The sequence below is a fragment of the Emydura macquarii genome, unplaced genomic scaffold (assembly GCF_026122565.2).
Source record: "Emydura macquarii macquarii isolate MOO-44397 ecotype Brisbane River unplaced genomic scaffold, CSIRO-AGI_Emac_v2 contig_3044, whole genome shotgun sequence".
NCBI lineage: Eukaryota > Metazoa > Chordata > Testudines > Chelidae > Emydura > Emydura macquarii.
In genome coordinates this window covers 1,274,808-1,292,899 of record NW_027133181.1, presented here as the reverse complement: position 1 = coordinate 1,292,899, position 18,092 = coordinate 1,274,808, and the positions used below count along the sequence as shown (strand labels likewise).

The 18,092-nt window shown below is 39.8% G+C and overlaps 1 long non-coding RNA gene across 1 annotated transcript in view; it reads right to left on the bottom strand.

Annotated features, from left to right (window-relative positions):
* Positions 1-209: 209 nt before the first annotated feature.
* Positions 210-18,092, bottom strand: part of LOC137141357 (uncharacterized) — a 36,159-nt gene continuing 18,276 nt past the window's right edge. The window contains exon 3 of the long non-coding RNA XR_010916601.1: positions 210-530. This is a non-coding gene — a long non-coding RNA (uncharacterized lncRNA). The remainder of the gene's footprint in view (positions 531-18,092) is intronic.

Genomic DNA, 18,092 nt, shown 5'->3' with positions numbered 1-18,092 from the left:
GTCACATTAACTCTGAAGAACAGCACATTGCATATGATACGTATTTTCTAATCTCTTACACTGAAAAATGTCAGAAGATAAAATAATAACACCATTTCATTAATCCAATGAGAGTTATGATATATTTTTATTTATAGGAATTACCATAGCAGATGATTCCTAGTGACACATCTAGTCCAGTACTGTATCTCAGACAGTGGCTAGGTCATTATCAGATGTTTCAGAAGATGGTGCAACACACCCAGCAGTGGACAATTATGGAGCTGTCTGCCCATTTCTTTCTACCTCTTCCCCCCATCATTTAGTGGTGGGGAATGTACTGAGGCATGAGAGTTTATATTCCTACTAAAAATGTTGTATCCTGTCTTGATCTAATGTAACTGTAGATATTCATCTGAATTCTTTTTCTGAATCCTCAGCACTTGGCTTCAATGATGTCTTGTAGCAACAAGTTCCACAGGTTTGCTATGTGGTATGTGCAAAATTAATTCCTTTTGTTGCTTCTCAGTTTCACTGAATGTCCCCTTGACCTGTGCATAAATAAAATTGTGATTTAACGGAAGAACACAACAGTTGCCTGCTAAGAAAACATACATTTCAAATTCAGAAAACAATCCCAAAATGTAAAAACGTATCCTATGCAATGGTACCAAAGGGAATTTTGCCATGGATAAAGAGCAATGGGCAGTCTAGTTTGATTAAAGTATTTAATTCGTTTGGAAACATGCCTCAAAACCCAGGTGCTTAGAAATACCCCTCTTCTTGACCTGAATAATTGTGATTCTGCCCAGCTGACTGCCCAACTGAGGAGAGCAGTCTCATTTTGGCAATTCCTTATTCAGTCTGGATCAGAAGTAGCGGTGCAGAGTCAACTGAGAAACCTAAGGGAAAAAATGATACTAAACTTCACTGGGGTTTCAGTTTTGTTGTTCCCGGAATGCTTTGGGATCAAACATAAGAGGCCCTGCCTTGCCTGCAGGGGCACACAGGAGGCTTTCCCACTTTGTTCTGGACTAGGGGTTGTTGTGTAAGGACGTGCAGCGTGGCTGAAGAGAGCACAGGCCATCAGATGGTTTTGGAATGTGTGGTTCTAAATTGTGACATGGGGAAGCTTACAGTAGACTCTCATTGGTGTGTTACACAATGTTTAAATAAAAGCAATTGAGTAGGCAAATACAAATTCTCCCTGCCTTAATAAGAAGAGCAACACAGCAGCCCCCATGTTCACATGTTCTGTGAACTCCAGGGAGTAAGGGACTTCTTACTCTTATTTTCCCACCCTCATGCCAGGGATCAGGAGCTGTGGGGGAGGATGTGGGGAGGAGAGGGGAGGCACAGCATGGGGAGCAATCTGCTCCATTCTAACTAAGGCATAATCTTTTCTGGTGCTCTTTCCTAACGCATGCAGGTCAGCTCTTTCCCCCGTTCAGGGCTATGGATTTTTTAACCACAAGCTAGGCCTGAAAGAGGACCTAGGAGTAGATACATGCAGAATTTGCTCTTTGGAGCGTGCCACTTGAATTACACTTTTGTAGTTTCTGCAACAAGCAGAGACACTCCAGAGAATAACAGCATGGTATTTACTCCTTATATCTTATATTTCAATATTTACATTTTACAGAGATTGCATTGAAATTCAGTCTGGGGATGTGGGGGAGGGGTGAAATAGTCATAGCTGGGAAGTTATGAGGCAGTATTTGGTTAACATGAAGAGCTGTTGAAATACCACTAAAATATCAGCTTTAAAAGGAAACAAAATGTATTTCTGTGACTGGCACAACCCACAATGCCTATGTTTAAGGGGGAAATGAGATGACAGCGCTCTTATGTTTACTCTTAAATGGATTTGTAGCCAATTACTCTTGGGTAAAACACAGCGAGTCAGCGTGGCATCAGCAATATCAATATAATTCCTGAAGGGGAACAAAGTCTTCCGTTTAACTTCCCCCCCGCCCCGGCACACACACACACACACACACACACACACAGAGGACTGTGTCAGACTGTTTCAGGAAGCAGTACATTGCATAGTTTGTAGATTCTGTTCAGACACAAGAAGAAACTATTGTAACTCAAGTGACTCATTTTAAACTATAGCAGAAACCTTTTCATGATTTAAAATGTGGCTAGAAATTATGCATGCTCAAGTCAATGATGCTCCTATTTCCCAAGACATGACAGAATACCTTGAGACCCAAGTCCTCATATGTCATGCTGAGTCCAGTGTGAGTTTTCACTGTTTGATGAATTCAATAATAGATACCACCATGCTGGGACTTATTGTGATTTTTTTTTCTTACAATTTCATGTGATCAATATACTAGGTAATTATTGAATTCAGGTGTAAATTTCAAATCAGTGTATGCTTGGTTTCTTCTTCTTTATTTTAATAAAAAGGTGAATTCACTGTTCATTGAAAACTTTATGACAGATTTAGGGTTATACCTAGATAGCTGTCCTTTTAAAACTACATTATCAGAACACTGTAGTTAAAACAAAATAATATTGTAATGTCGATAAAGTTTAAGTTAATTTTTTAAAAACCAATATTTCAAAGAGAGGAAATTAAAAGATTGTGGTTAAAGGAAAGTAAAAAAGGCAGAAAATCCCAAAGTACTCACTTAAAATTCTGCCTCTCTTATCTCTGCCCTTTTGTTCCTGCTTTTTTCCTGGAAAAAAAACTTGAAAGCAGTTTGGATGTGCACTGTTGCGTATGACTTATAATTAGAACACTTTATTCCTTAGAATGTCAACTCATCCTAATCTTCTGAATGGTGCATCATCAAGACAAAGGGTAAACAACCACAAATGGGATAGGAAGTATGATCCTCAGAATCTCCCATTATTCACAAGTGTGAATACCCAGAGTCCAGCAATTTAAGCCTTTGTGAAAAAATATAGAAAACATGTTTTAGAAACATCTAGAAATTACTTGACTTGATATCTTTCCTCTGCGTAGTGTCATGATTTTAATATCTGACTTCTCTGAGCCTCACAGGACTAGAAGCAACTGTTGTGTATCCCCTTGCAAACCTGGGAATTTCTCCTTAGCAGTGGCCTTAATTTCCCATTTCTAGCCATGGTGATGACCCATAAGCTATTGGACCTTACACCTGTCACTGATCTAGGACTGAATCTGCACACCTTTTGGGGGGAGATTCCACATTCGGGAGAAGGCAGCAAATGTCTTTAGAGCGATGGTGGTGTGAGGTTTTTTTTTGTTTGTTTGTTTATTTTTCCCTTAATGTTAATAGGCAGATGTCCAGAAGGACATGGGCTTGACCCTGCGAAGTGCTGATCACATCCTGTCTTTTGGATTGTCAGCTCTTTGGAGCAGGGCATATCATTTACTATGTTTGTATAATTCCCAGCATGATGGGGCCATAATCATCTGTTTTTAAAGATAGATAAAGAAAGATTAGAAAGATTAGATTACAGTGTCAATACCTTTTTACAATAAACCAATTATGATTTTACAGTAGAGGGACAATCCCAATCAACCTTTAAATCAGGATGGTTCCCTGATTAAAAAGATACAAGAGAGACTGAAAGTTTCCTCCTGTTCTAGTACCAGACCTTTATTTATGTGTTCCTGATGTAAAATCACAGAGGAAATAAAGCAATATGCTTACCAAACAAATCTGCCTGATTTGGAAGGATGAAGAATGACAAGAACTGGGTTTTTTTTTCCAATTTAGGGTACATTTCATAACATCAGTTATGTGCCATACAAACTTCCAGGTTGATAATATCAGACATACTTAAAACATAAATGATCACAGAGAACAAGTATTACATGTACAGATAACAAAGAAGCCACCGCCATTAGAGAGGCTGAGAGCCAAACACTTGCCCTGCATGGAATCTACTTGTTTGTATTAGTCCATGCTATCTAATATAACACTGACTCAAATGGTGCCTCGTTCTTCCTGTCTGCCCCTCCTCAATTACACTGCCCTTGTACATTTGAAAAGCTCAGTCCAAAGATCTGACAGTTGGGCTTATCTAGTAATATCACTAAGTACATGGTTGACATTATCTGTGCAGGCATTCTGTATAATTATGGCATTTAGCTGGCGTTGCTAAATGGGGGCTGAAATCAATCAGGTTCTGGTTAATCTGTCTTGAGTAGCCACAGCTGGCTGGCCGGAAGAAAATGGTTTTGAAATGAAGTTGTAGTGTCTTATAATAATGATTACTGTTATCCAGGCAGGAGCATTCCAGTGCTCGCCCCAATTTCCTTTCTGAAAGACTTTCAGGAATGTGTGGGAGGAGGAGGAGCAATACTTCAACTTTGAAGAGCCTAAGTTAAATATCTTTTAGTACTTTTCATGTTTTGCTTACTCTTCCTCTCCTTCCCCAGCCTCTCTCTTTTCATAGCAACACAGAAATTGTGGTGAAATTTGCTTAGTATCAGGATATTTTCTAGACAAATTTGCTTGGCGATTGAATAGACATTAGGTCAGTTTCCTTGTTTTAACTTGTCTTTGAAGAGACCCCTAGACTAAAGTAAAAGATGTGAGTCTGCCTAGTTTTATTATATACCTCTCCATCTGGCTAACAGTTTTTTTATGTCTCAAGACAAAGATATAGAATATAATGCAGTGTGATATTTAGGGTTAAATCCTCCATACAAGTCAACAAGACTGCATATGTTGTGTATGTAAGGCAAGCAGGATTTGACCTGTAATAGAGCTAGGTGAAATGGTTTTTGTGACTTTTTTGCCAGTTTTTGGCACCTAAGAATCCCTTTAACCTTCTTAGCATTTTTAAGTAAGTTCTTATTCCTTTCTTTTTGAAGACAGCTTTGTAATTAAAGCTGCATGGAGAAAAGTAATTCTATTTCACAGAGGATTTCAATATTTTGAAATATGGTTTTGTTCTGGAACAAAATTACAAGAGTTTGAAATTAACTGCAGAAGGGAACAGAGCCCCGACTCTGGAACAGTCCATAGTCCCTGGAAGCCCTAGAGTCCCCCACGCCAAACCATTCCAATGGCAGGCTGCCTTGGAGCCCTGGACCATGAAGGCCCTGGTGTCTGACTTCAAGGCAGCCTGCCCGAAGGGCTGTCCCAGGGCAGGAGACTATTGAAGCCCTGGGAGCTGGGGCTGCTGAGGAGTCACATGCCAGGAAACCATTTGGCTCCCCATCAGCCAACCAGGCAGTTCTGGCAAAGAGCTGGGTAGGTGAGCTGACAGGTAACCATGTAGGTTTGCATCAGAAGCCTGACTGGCAAGTAAGTTTCCATTGTAACCCTATTTGGATTCCATCAGAACTAACCTGTCTCTGGGTCATTTTTCAATTTCAACAAACTGGCAAGTTCCAGTGAAAAATGTTTTGGTGGAATTTTCTCGATCAGCTCCACTTGTAACTACAAGAGTGTATCCTGTCTTATGAGGTTATTACTGAAGCTTTAATCTATATTTGAATGACACAAGTTAGCTTTGATTTCATTTTTATTATCTATTCTTTAAGTTAATTTAAACATAGTTTTGTTTAAAATAATTGTAACTGGTCACATGAGCCACATGGTATCAGAGACCCTTATTTTATGTAAACCAGTTCGAAAACAACCTGTGGAGTTTGTTAGAAAAAGCCTACCTTACCTTCTTTCAGTTTTTTACTTCTCTGCTCCCCCCCCCCCCACCCCCACCCACACACAAAGAATTTTCAGAAAATGTAAAAGTGTCAGTACTGAAAGTATAATACTTGAAAATACTTTTTTAAAATGCCAAATGTTGAAAGATGCTACTTTCAGAAAACTTAACACCTTCATTCACTTTTTATCTCTCCCTCTCTTCAAGTGACAGAAAAGACCGCAAAGGAACTTTGACTTTTTTCCCAGTGGAAAAATATTAAAAAGTGAGAGAACATGGGTTTTCCCCGCCACTGCACTTACTCCTTAATTCCCTTTTTTAATCCAATGGCAAAAGGTGCAAGGTGAATGGAGGCTACTAAAAAAACCTAAATAACATCCTTAAAAGATAGGGATTTTGTATTTAATAACCTGTATGTTCATATACAGGCTTTATGAATTGAAAGATTTAATTAGTTATTGAAGCTCTGACTTTACAAATAAAAGAATAGTCATCCTTGGGAATGCACTGCTACAGTCAGCATCTGTTAATTTGATCTTAAAGGGACTGAATAACTTTATGACCAATAAAAACATTGGTAATTATGCATGTAAAATAGGGATAATCAAATCTCATACTTCATGCTATATGCTAATCATCACAAGCTTCAGTAAGGAATTCTTCCCACCCCACGCCTGACACAAATAAAGCATGGAAAAATTGCAAAATCAGCTCCATGCAACATGAGGTAGGTCACTGAAGGAAGCAGGATATTGACATTCTGGGCCATTGGTCTGACCCAGAATGGCAGATCCTGTGCTTAGTCTGGAGTGACTATTCAGGAACCAGTTGTCCTGGGTATCTGGGGTCTCTTTCAAGTCCCAACCAGCTTTCTTGATTCATTGCTGCAAAATAAGGTGTGGACAGGTCTCATTAACCCACCTTACAAAAGATTCTTTCAAGACCGGGGAGATAATTGATCTATAGGCAACAACGCTGCCCCCTTTTGTGCTACTGGTACATGCATGAAACACACGAAGCTCTGCAGTGAGGAGAGGACCATTGTCAGCAAGTCCTCCTCAGACTGCTTCCATCCTCCAGGCAAAGAAAACGAACCACCTCCTATGACTTTCTGGCCCTACAGACTCATAGGTGGTCAGGGCAGGATTTGGGCCTAAAAGAGGAATAAATAAATAATTTTTAAGAGATTCAATTCACTGACTGTCATGTGTATTCCTGTATTTTTCATCAGTAAGTTAATTTATGTCATTTAATGTCCTTTCAGAAGTTCAATTTTCATAGCCTCTTCTCTTAATCTGGACAGTCACCCAATTAGTTGTAACACTATGGTCCCCCAATTAAGAGAAATTTAATGCACAAGCAAAAAACAATCTGTTCTGAATAAGTGACATCTTTATGCAGACAAAAGTGTTCTTAAAAATATTGACAGGTTTGCAAAATACCAGCATAGAAACGTACAGTATGGTGTGACCCAGGAACCCCTTTGTGTCAATTGGCTGAAGGCACAGAGGGCATAGAATTTTACAGGGATCCCATGGGGCAAGTATATACACAATAACTCACCAATGGGAAAGATCTCTACGCAGAGCCAATAACCCACTGGTCAGCATAATCATTGTGAAATATATGTACGGATAATATATAAGAAGTTATGTATCTATACTGGAAATTACATTCTGAAGGCCTTGACGTTAAAGGCAGGTCACCAGAAGGTGACCTGCTTCTGACAGGTTCTGTTCTGGCAGAGAGTAGTAGATACTTCCCTTTCTGTCTGGTCACTGTGTATCTCACAATGCAAGTCTATTTGCATATTGAGCCACCAGCTAATCAAGACTGCAAAACTGACAAGAGCTCACAAAATCTGCAACAAGGAACTCAGAGCAGGAGGGTGTCCAGTTTATGAATAAAGATCAAAGGAATGTTTTGATCTATCTGGGGCTGCAGAGACAGACACAATATCCTTTACCCAGAGGCCAAACCAGCACTGTGTTTTGTCCATAAAAAAAAAGATCACAGCCAGGAATGCCTGCAAAACACTGGAAGGACTTTGAGGTGAGCTTTGCTCTATATGAAATTAAACTATCTAGTTAAATATGTCTAGGTTCTAGAATGTGTGTTGTGATTTTATTTTACGTTTCCAATATTTCTACTTGCTAATATTTGAATCTCTTTGTTAAATAAATGTCGTTTGTTTTCTCTATAAACAAATCTAAGTGCTCTGTGTTAAATGGAGCACTGATCTGAGGCAAAGTGGTAAACTTCTTTGGCAACAGCAGATATGTGAATTCAGAGTGCCCAGTGGAACAGGGGCTGGATACTCTAGGGAGACACTTGGCAGGATCAGTGGTTGGAATGTGACTATCTGTAGAGGGACAGCAGATCCTGCATAGGCCGAGAGGGAAATGCTTGTGTTGCTTGTGGCTGGTGGAGTCCCCCTGGTGTGTACAGACTAGGCTTCTTTACATGAAGGGCAGGGGTAGCAACCCTGGATACCCCCAAACAGCAGCATCACATATGGCCAATATTTAAAAAAATAATAATAGTGCTTAAATTTAGGCACATAAATAAATGTCCTGATTTTCAAAAGTGCTGAGCATGGCATATATGGGTGCTCAGAACTTTTGCCAGTCAGGTCATTAACTTAAGTGTCTAAATATGGACTTATAAGCCTAAGTGTAGGCACCCATTTTTGCTTGGCCCGTGTCTTCAAAGAACTCTTAAAAAGAGGTGGGAGGGGAGGGGAGACCTAGTATTTTAAACTCTGGCAACAATACTATGGTTGTGATCTATAATGCCTGAGATATGCAGTTATTTATTAATAACTCTGTATTGTGAAACTGAGCCTAAGACACTGTACAGTGGGGGAACACAATAACTCATAAGCAATCCCCTTACCCCCCACTTTTTTTTAGGTAATTGTGTACAGTACTGCCTGTGTTCCAGTTCCTGTGGCATGCTTCCGACCATCTGTTTTCCATTTTTCTTTAATTTCTATTCATGACCTTTGCCCTTTCCCTGTGTTAGAAGAAAACACAAAATAAGGTTGACATTATCTCTGTGTTTTCCAGGCTAAACAAACTGAGGATTTTTATCATGTCCGTATACTCTGGCTCATACCTTTCACCACAGGATCATCTCTAGTGTTCTTCTGTGATTACCTTAAAGCAAACTACAACCAAAGACATGTTATGAACCCAACTACTTCATGGTGATATGAAGATGTCTGAATACTGGGATTCTCATCATTGTGCTAATACGGGTACTTAATAAATATTATGACTTATGATAGATTTCAGAAATGTGCTTTAGACCATAACTCAAAGTATTTGTGGTTATGCTAAGTTAAGTTTCTCACACAGTGTAGAGGAATCTGGTGTGATTAAGTGTAGCTCACCACACGTATCATATTGCCTCATAAATTGAGAACAACTCTCATTTTGTCTGAGTATCTATAGACAGAGTCATCTTGTTACTGCTTATAGATAAAAATAAAGTGTCTATCACTATGTGAGACCTCCATAACGCTGAACTAAATAGTAAGTGTGATTACTTATACTGAGTAAATATTATGGGTCTGAACCTGCACCCATTCAAATCAATGTCCTTTTTAAGTTATAATATCCAAGTTTTGAAGAGGACTACTTTGTCCATAAGCTTGTATATACTGATCCAATGGTTTATATTTCATTATCCACAGATTACCTTGGCCATAGCAAGGAAATACTGGGCTAAATTGTGATTTAATGCCAGAATTCACAGTGCAGAAGTGTGCTGCCTTTGTGGGAGCTCCCATGACTATTGTACGTGGGACAGGTGCAACACTAGCTCAAGAAGAGCATAGCCACCATGCAGTGCATGGACTTCCCTCCCCTGTGTAGCACCAGGCCTGGAGCCCTGTGAAAGGGTTCACTTGCTTAATGACTGTCTCTTTGCATTGAGGTGTGGCTTAGCAGCTCTCTCTCTCCCCATATGGCTCACCCTCCCGTTGGATGCTCTGTCGCTGTGGTGGTCTCCCTTCCGATAACTTGGCCCTCCAGCAAGGTCATGATTTAGTCCACCCCTTTCAGGGTTCTTTCCCCCGCAACAGTCCAAATCTTGCTCTTCATTCAGGGCATACCACCAGAGCCTGCTCTATCCCAGTAGCTGCATTAGGCTCCCCAGCTGCTTGCCAGCCTCCTCCAGTTGTTCTCTCCTCTGGGCGTCTGCCCCACCACCTCCCTATTCCCAGAGAGTGATTGCAGACACTCTCTCCAATCTGGCAGTCCCATCTGCTCTCAGATTCCTGATTTTATAATCACCACCCAGTTGGGTTTCATCATCCATTAAGCCTAGCTTTCTTGCTCTTGCAGGTGCTGCCAGGTATGTTAATTGGCCTCTTAGACCCACATTAATTCATTCAGGATCTGTATCTGGTACACACCCCATTATAAGCCCCATGGAATTCTGGTTTATGGCCTACCCCATACACATGCTACCCACGTCTTTCTCCCTCCAGTGAAGCAGACCTGTGCCAGCCCAGTTCTGCTGCCTGTTGGGCCCTCCATGCCTGATTCTTCCACTGCAGTTCATGATTAACTCCCATTGACTTCAAGGGGAGTCACTAATATTCTGTGTGTAGAAATTAGGGCCTACAGCATGTGTAGCTCAGTGGAGTTAACACTGGCATCTGAAGATCTGCATTACCTCAAAATTTTTAATTTTCCATCTGCAATCTTAAGATTGTACTAATACCGCTTTTGCATTTACTATAAATAAATTACTGTAGGAGCCTTATTAATCCTTAATAAGGATTAGAAAGCTACCCTCCATTCTGCTCACAGAACACCCAAAGAGTTTATTCTTGGTTGGGTTTGTATTATTTAAAGTCATATTTCATGGCTGTGGTGTCAGCTTCATAAAATACAGTCTTTCCATGACACTGGAGTTGTGAAATATGAGAGTGTTTTAAACTATTTGGCTGAATTTTTGAAGTCAAATCTTTTCAAATGTGGTTAAATTAATTTACATATTATTTTAATTTAAGAACTTCCCTTTCTCCAGAGGTTTACAGTCCCCTTCAGTAAATACTAGGTCTCTCTTTCTCTATCTGCTCCCAGCTTCACCCCCTTATTTATAGTTTTACTCTTCACATTCTTCACAACATATCCATATTGCACAAGCAGTGTATTGACAGTAAATGCAAAATATCTGATGCAGAGATGCAGTGTAAGAATTGTTAAATCACTATCATTTTTCTGAAAGTCCCCAGGAGAATAACATCCTATGGAACTTAATATAAGATATATGCCCCTTCCTTGTTTCCCCAATAGCTATACAAATACTTGCCTTCTAAATCAAAGTTACAGTTTACCCAGAAAGTATTAGAAAAGATGTCAAGAACCAGAGCAACAACCTGAAAATTGCATTCAAGTAGCATTCAGCATTAATGTCATAGGAAAAGAGAATTAAACCTAATACATAATAAGGGAGAAAAAAAGGTGATAGGAAAGTAGTGAGAAAGAAAAAACACTGCAAAAGTCATCCCTAGTGTAATTCCACTGACGTTAAATGAGTTAATAGAGTTACACCAAGTATGTTTCCTTGTATTTTCTGCATGGTGTCTTTATGCTGTGGACACCTCATCATGATACTTTGCTGGTAGCACATTGGGTCTCTTATCCTCTATTAGTAAACAAAATATTAATTAGGACATAAAAAGGATTGAAAATGTGTATCTCTGGAGCCCCTCAATACCAACTGGCAGAGAGCACCCACAAAATAACTCATCAGGCCTGACACACTCATTGCCCCAACTCACTATTGTCATAATCTGTGTCTAAAAGATGTTGTGTAAGGTGTCATATGCAAACGGGCAACAGACTTGTCATTACTATTATTGCGTGCTGTATGTACAGGCAATATATAAAGAATTACAGATGTGCACTAGAAATATGTTCCTCAAATGTGTTTGTCAGACAGTACCTAAGCCCAGCCTATCCTAGACAAAGGAATGTTGCTTTGCAGGCATGACCGTGTCTCCAAAGTAAATTAAGCAAGGTGAGACCAAAGACAATGAAAAGTACATTTACATGCAAGGTAAACAAAACCATCAGGTGCGCAAGTGGGGGAAAATGACCACTTAATCTCAGGGAGACTGCAATGAACTTTGGGATGATATAAGAGGTGGCAAATAGCTATTTTGTCATCAAACATAGATGATGTTGGTAAGGGAACTTCCCTCTTGTGTCCCCAACCAGTGCTTCTAGAACTGTGCCTCCACTGGGTCAATTTAGAAAATTCCCAGCAGAATGAACTGACGGTAGCGGCAGTGGGAGCCCTAGTGTAGCGAAAGTCTGCACCATGTAGTCCCCCACAAACCCTCTCGTGTCACATGCCAGCTGCTTCTGCAATGCATGCAGAGGAGAAGAGGAGGAAGTGGAGCCAATCTGCTGTTGCACACAGTGGAGGTCCAATAACTACTGTAGCCTACCTCTCTTCCTGCCAATGCCTACCTATGTGCCTAGCTCCAGTACAGTTTGAAGAGCTGATACTGGAAGGAAGCTTTGAAACACTGATCTTCACCCACCAATCAAGGGGAGCGCCCCTCACACCAGTCTGTGGAGTCCTGCTCTCCCACCCTACATACCAGATTGGGAGACCACCAGTCAAGAGAGTTTTGCCCACCTCAACAACCAAACGGGATCCGTTCCCAACTGACAGTCAACCCACCACCCAACCAGCCACCTTTCAGCCAGAGACTGCAGGAGGAATTGGCTTCCATCATTACTGCCCACAGAGGTCTCAAGGCCACCCATCGACCACCATTGCTTCTGTTGTGAGGAACAGAGAACCTCAGTGAAAAGGGAGCATGAACTGTTGATGGGTAGCTACAAAATGGATAATGGAAAGAGTGACAGAGGGGGATGTGTATGACAGTTTCATGGGGGATTTTCAAAAACTGGGGTTTATTTTATTCAGGGAATGTCAGATGTGCACAATGTCATATGTGACTGAAGCAGGACATTTTTGAGAGAGTCCCTTGTCAAAATTTTGGCAGCACATTACTGACGCTAGTAAAAGAAATATTAACTGTTAGACTCATATCTTATTTAATATTACACTCATGCCTAGAATACATCCTCATTCAGAACACAGAAATTTGCCACTAAGAGACACAGTTGCTAACTTTGTGGCCAGGCTTCATTATCCAGATATTTGATAGCTTTGGTTCAGAAAATGCCTGTATACTAATCAATCACTATCCAGAAGAGAAAAATGAGATGAAGATCTCAATCTTACTCTCAGGGATGAAGGATGTGGCAAAAATTTAAAACACACTATTATCCATTCTCTGCTTAAACCAAAATAAAATCTTAAATAAATCACCAAACTCTAGCAAAATCCTACATAGTTAAAGTAAGAGTCTAGAAAGTATTGATGTTATCAATTATTATTGTGATTCCTATCACATATACTCTGAAACTGTGAAAAAGATGTATCTTCTTTGGTAAGAAGTCTGTAAATTTCCCTACTACTGGCCAAACTTTTACTTATTAGGCCTAGGTCAAGATATCCCTATTTAGAAAAGAGTCTTAACTTTGATGATCCTCTTTGGAACAATTTGTCTATACCAATGGAAAAATCAAGCACATCCTCTTTAAATTAATGTAACTGGGAGCAATGCTTAGCCCTCATTATACAGGATATTTTTTGCCTTCAAGAAACAACTAGATTTTTTTTTCCTTGGAACCTTCCACTATGTGTATCTTAGTCACTAAATCTCATCTGCCCAGATACACTTACATCACCTCTCTTCCCTGGGATCCCTACCATACTTCCATTTATCCACTTTTCCCTTCTTTTCACTCTCTCCTTCTCTGTTGCTTTCACTATCCTTCTACAGTGCTCTTCTCTCTTACCACTTTCCTTTCATCCTGTCACTTGCTTATTTAATCTTTAAGCACTCACATAAGAAACTATCAGATTTCAATAAATAACATACTGAAATGGGAGTTCTACCTGTGCAAATGAAAGCAGAATTGGGTCCAGAGACGTAAGTTTGGTATGTAATCATATTCTTTTTATTTATTTTTGCTTATGTTTCTGACATTTTTTATCCATTCAGTATTCCATCACTTTGCAATGGACTTTCGTAACATATTTATTTGTCATTTATTTTGTTAATTATTTTCTTTTGCTAAAATAAAGTTTTGGTTTGTTTTTAAAGTTAATAACTATTCATAATTATATCTACTGGCCACATAAAAGAGATCATCCTGTCCACTATAACACAAGGTATGATTGTGAAACTAATATATTAATTCAAGTCTGCTAAATTATGTTTTTGTTAAGCTATAACTCAACATAACTGAATCATTTTTAATGGGGAAAGATGTGTAGATCACACAATACTGCAAACTGTCTATAGATTTGCACCTCAATCCTTCATCAAGGTGGGCAAATGCATAAGTATAAGCACATGAGTAGGTCCAATGACTTCAAATAGTACTACTTATGTGATTAAAATTAAGCATATGTGTAAATGTTTTCAGGTCAGTCACTGTTACCAGGGACAATCCAAGCTGACATTCTCAGATAAAAAAATGAAAATAGGCATAATGTTTATAAAAATCTGCCTTGATCAGTTTTCCAACTTGGAGAAAACAAGGACACCATATCACAGCCACATATATTGTATTTGTTAATCTAATTTGATTTTGAAAAGTCACTTCAGATTCACTACTTATGATGTTTGAAGATTATCATGAAAACTCCGGAACTGAAATCTTGTTTAGCTTTCCAGACAGCTATTTTTCTGAAGCTCAGACTAGCTTTTGGCTCATTGCCCTCTAATAGAAAGTGCACTTGGATAAAACCTTCAGTGAATCTTCAGAAAGTTTTGTACTCACCACATAAAAGTTCTTTGTACAGTTTTCTTTTTCTCCCCTTTGGGCCAAATCGCTTGAAACATTTTTATAGTATAAAGAGAGAAAGACTTAATCACTGGAAACTATTGCCTTGTTTCCACCTTCCCCACACTTCCCAATATCACATCCTCTGTATAGCTCATCTTTCCTCCCACTTCTTTAGGAATGTGGCAAATGCTGTAGATATCTCTGTTTTGATTAAAGTGGCGTGTGGATTCCTTTCAAACATGAATTAATGCTACACTGGCTAAGGATGTATTTAACCTCTTAGAAATACACCTGTTTTCTGTAATATTCATTGTGCCCAAATCAATAAATCATTTAAATCCCCATGGGACTGAAACTTCCCGAGGTGTAGAGGTCAAGCTAGAGTGGAACTAGTCAATATCAGTTTCTCACAGACGTGCAATTAGAACATCTGTTTGTGTCCTCTATGGCTATTAAGATGTTTACTCTAGTAATTGTAGGCATAACATTGCTACCCTTTGGTATTTTCATTTTTGTTCCTGCATCAGGAACCTAACATCATATAGTCAACTTGAGAAAGCTGTCAGCAGAGCAATTAATCAATGTCACATTTAAACAGCGATATCAGATACGGTTTTCGGCAAAAGTTAGGACTAGCTGGAGCTAGTTAATCTGTGAAAATGCTTTCCTACTATCTCAGTCCTGGAGTAAGGAATGTATGTGTAGATTTACCCTAGTTAACATCTTAGTTCAACAAACTCCTTCTCTTTGACAGGATCATGTCCTATGATTTTCTCTGCTCTGTAGCCGTAAAGGCCATGTGTTGGGAATTTTTATATTTAGTGAAACTAATGGGCATTCAGGTCTCACTTAAACCCCATCCTGCAAACTTTTTGCATGCACTTAACTTGTTGAGTCTGTGAGTAGTCTCACTGAAGTCAGTGGGCCTGATTTTTTGCTGCAAAGTGAGTGCTGTGGATCTGAAATGTTACCAATCTGAATGGTACTGTTTTACACCCACTTTGTACAGTGGTAAAAGACTACATAATGTTCAGGGTAATGAAGATTGGGCCCTTTGAGGCTACTCATGCATGTGCATAAGTGTTAATAGGTCACAGCCTTACACATCATGGGAGGAAGAGTTGCCCTGTGAATACCACACTACAACAGGAGTCTTGAATTTTATTCCCAGCTCTGCCATTGACTCACTCTATGTCCTTGACAAAGCCACTGAAATTCTCAGTTTCCCTGTCTGTCAAATGGGGACAGTGATGTAAAATACTTTGAGAAGATGAGTATTATTATTACTATTACTTAAGCAAAAATCCCTGAGACATTAAGAGGTGCAAAATCATAGAATCACAGAAATATAGGTCTGGAAGGGACCTTAGGAAGTCATCTACTCCAGCCCCTTGCACTGTGGCATGACCAAGTGTCCTAGACCACCATGACAGGTGTTTGTCTAACTTGTTCTGAAAAACATTCAATGACAGGGATGCCATAACCTCCCTTAGAAGCCTATTCCAGTGCTTAACTAGCCTTATAGTTAGAATGATTTTCCTAATGTCTAACCTAAACCTCTCTTGATACAGATTAAGCCCATTACATCTTGTCCTACCTTCAGTGAACATAAAGAACAATTGATTACTATCCTCTTTACAACAGCTCTTAACATATCTGAAGACTTTTATCAGGTCCTCCACTCAGTCTTCTTTTCTGAAATACTTTTCAGGACTAAACATGCCTAGTTTTTTTAACCTTTTGTCACAGGTCAGATTTTCTAAACCTTTTAAAGTAGGGCACCCAGAACTGGACACAATACTCCAGCTGAGGCCTTACCAGCACCGAGTAAAGTAGGATAATTATCTCCCATCTCTTATAAACAACAGTCCTGTTAATATACCCCAAAGAGATATTAGCCTTTTTAGCAACTGTATGTCATTGCTGAGTCATCTTCAACTGGTGATCCACAATAACCCCGGTTCCTTTTCAGTAGTACCACCGCCTAGCCAGTTATTCCCCATTTTGCATTTGATTTTTCCTTCCTAAGTGTAGTACTTGGAATTTGTCTTTACTGAATTTCATCTTGTTGATTTCAGACCAGTTCTCCAATTTGTCAAATCATCATGAAACGCACATAGTCTACCAAGAATTATTGCGCCAGCCAGAGTGATCACAGTTGATGGTGTCACACCAGGCATTGTGCAGTGAAGTTTGCAGATGTGGCTCAATCCTGTGAATCCATGAATATCTGGGGTGGCCCTGTGGGCAGCGACAGGTAGAGTCAGGGCATGCACCCATTTGCATGCCAATGGACAGTTTGAGAGCACGGTGTGCTGGGATGTTTTTGTCCATCTTGGTAACATGGACAAAGAGCATGTTTTTGAATATGAGAGACTGAAGGAAGGCCAGATCTCTGCAAGATTATGACATTTCACATAAAGTCAAACCATTTTATGCTCAGGATTTGGCACTGACAGCATATATGGAATGCCTCTAGCCCCTACAAGTCTTCCTGTAGGAGAGTTGAGGTTCCTGACCCATATAGCAATGCAGATAATACACAGCTTTGATAGATCCTGAACTTTGTCTCAGTGTTGTGATAGTCGAGTTGGTCCCAGGATATTAAAGAGACAAGGTGGGTGTGGTAATATCTTTTATTGGATCAGCTTCTGTTGGTGAGAGAGACAAGCTTTTGAGCTCTGTGTAAGCTTGAAAATTTGTGTCTCTTGCCAACACAAGCTGGTCCAATAAAAGCGATAACTTCACCCATCTTGTCTCTCAGCACAAAGACATTTTTCCATATAAGTGAGACATGGCCTTCATGAAGTAGGTGGTGAGAACTGTTCATTGAAGAAGAACCAGTTTGAACTCTGCTTGAAGCCTAGATTGATGAACTCATCAGCGCTCTCTAGGGCACTCGACTCCACCTGCACTGGAGATTCTGGTGGCCCAGCTTTGAGGTTCTGGACCTCAGGAGACATTCAACCCTATAGTGCAGGCAGTATCTTGGAGAATTTTGAAGGTGGGGCTGGAATTCTCTGACTTCTCCACCTGTCAATCAAATCAAAAGCTGCTTGGATGTCAACACATGCTATGTGAAGTGGACAGTTAAATTCTTGGTGCAGCTCAGCCAGAAGCTGGAAAGTAAGGAGAGCATCCACTGTCAACCACCAACAGTCAAACCTGATTGCTGTGGATGACAATGTCTGTTAAGAAGCAGCTACATCCTACCAAGCAGAATGTGTGCAAAAACCTTTCCGAGGATCAATAACAATAAGATCAGCCTGTGGATGCTACACTCAGTGCTAGATTCTTTTCCCTTTTATGGAGACACTACAATGCCATCTTTCCATTCTGCTGGTACTTTGCCTGATTCCCACACATTTAATAATAGTTGATGGAGGCTGATGTTTATTGGTTCTAAAGCACTTTGAGCAGCTCCAGTGGAATACCATGACGTCCATCAGCAAATCCATTCCGTAACTTTTGGATGGTTTTTCATACCTCCTTGAGTGATTGAGGATCAGTGTTTGTTGCTGGGTCTGCAGCTGTGTCATTTGCCAGGTCATGTAGCTCTGGAAAGTCATCAGCAGGTGTATGGTTCAGCATGCTTTCATA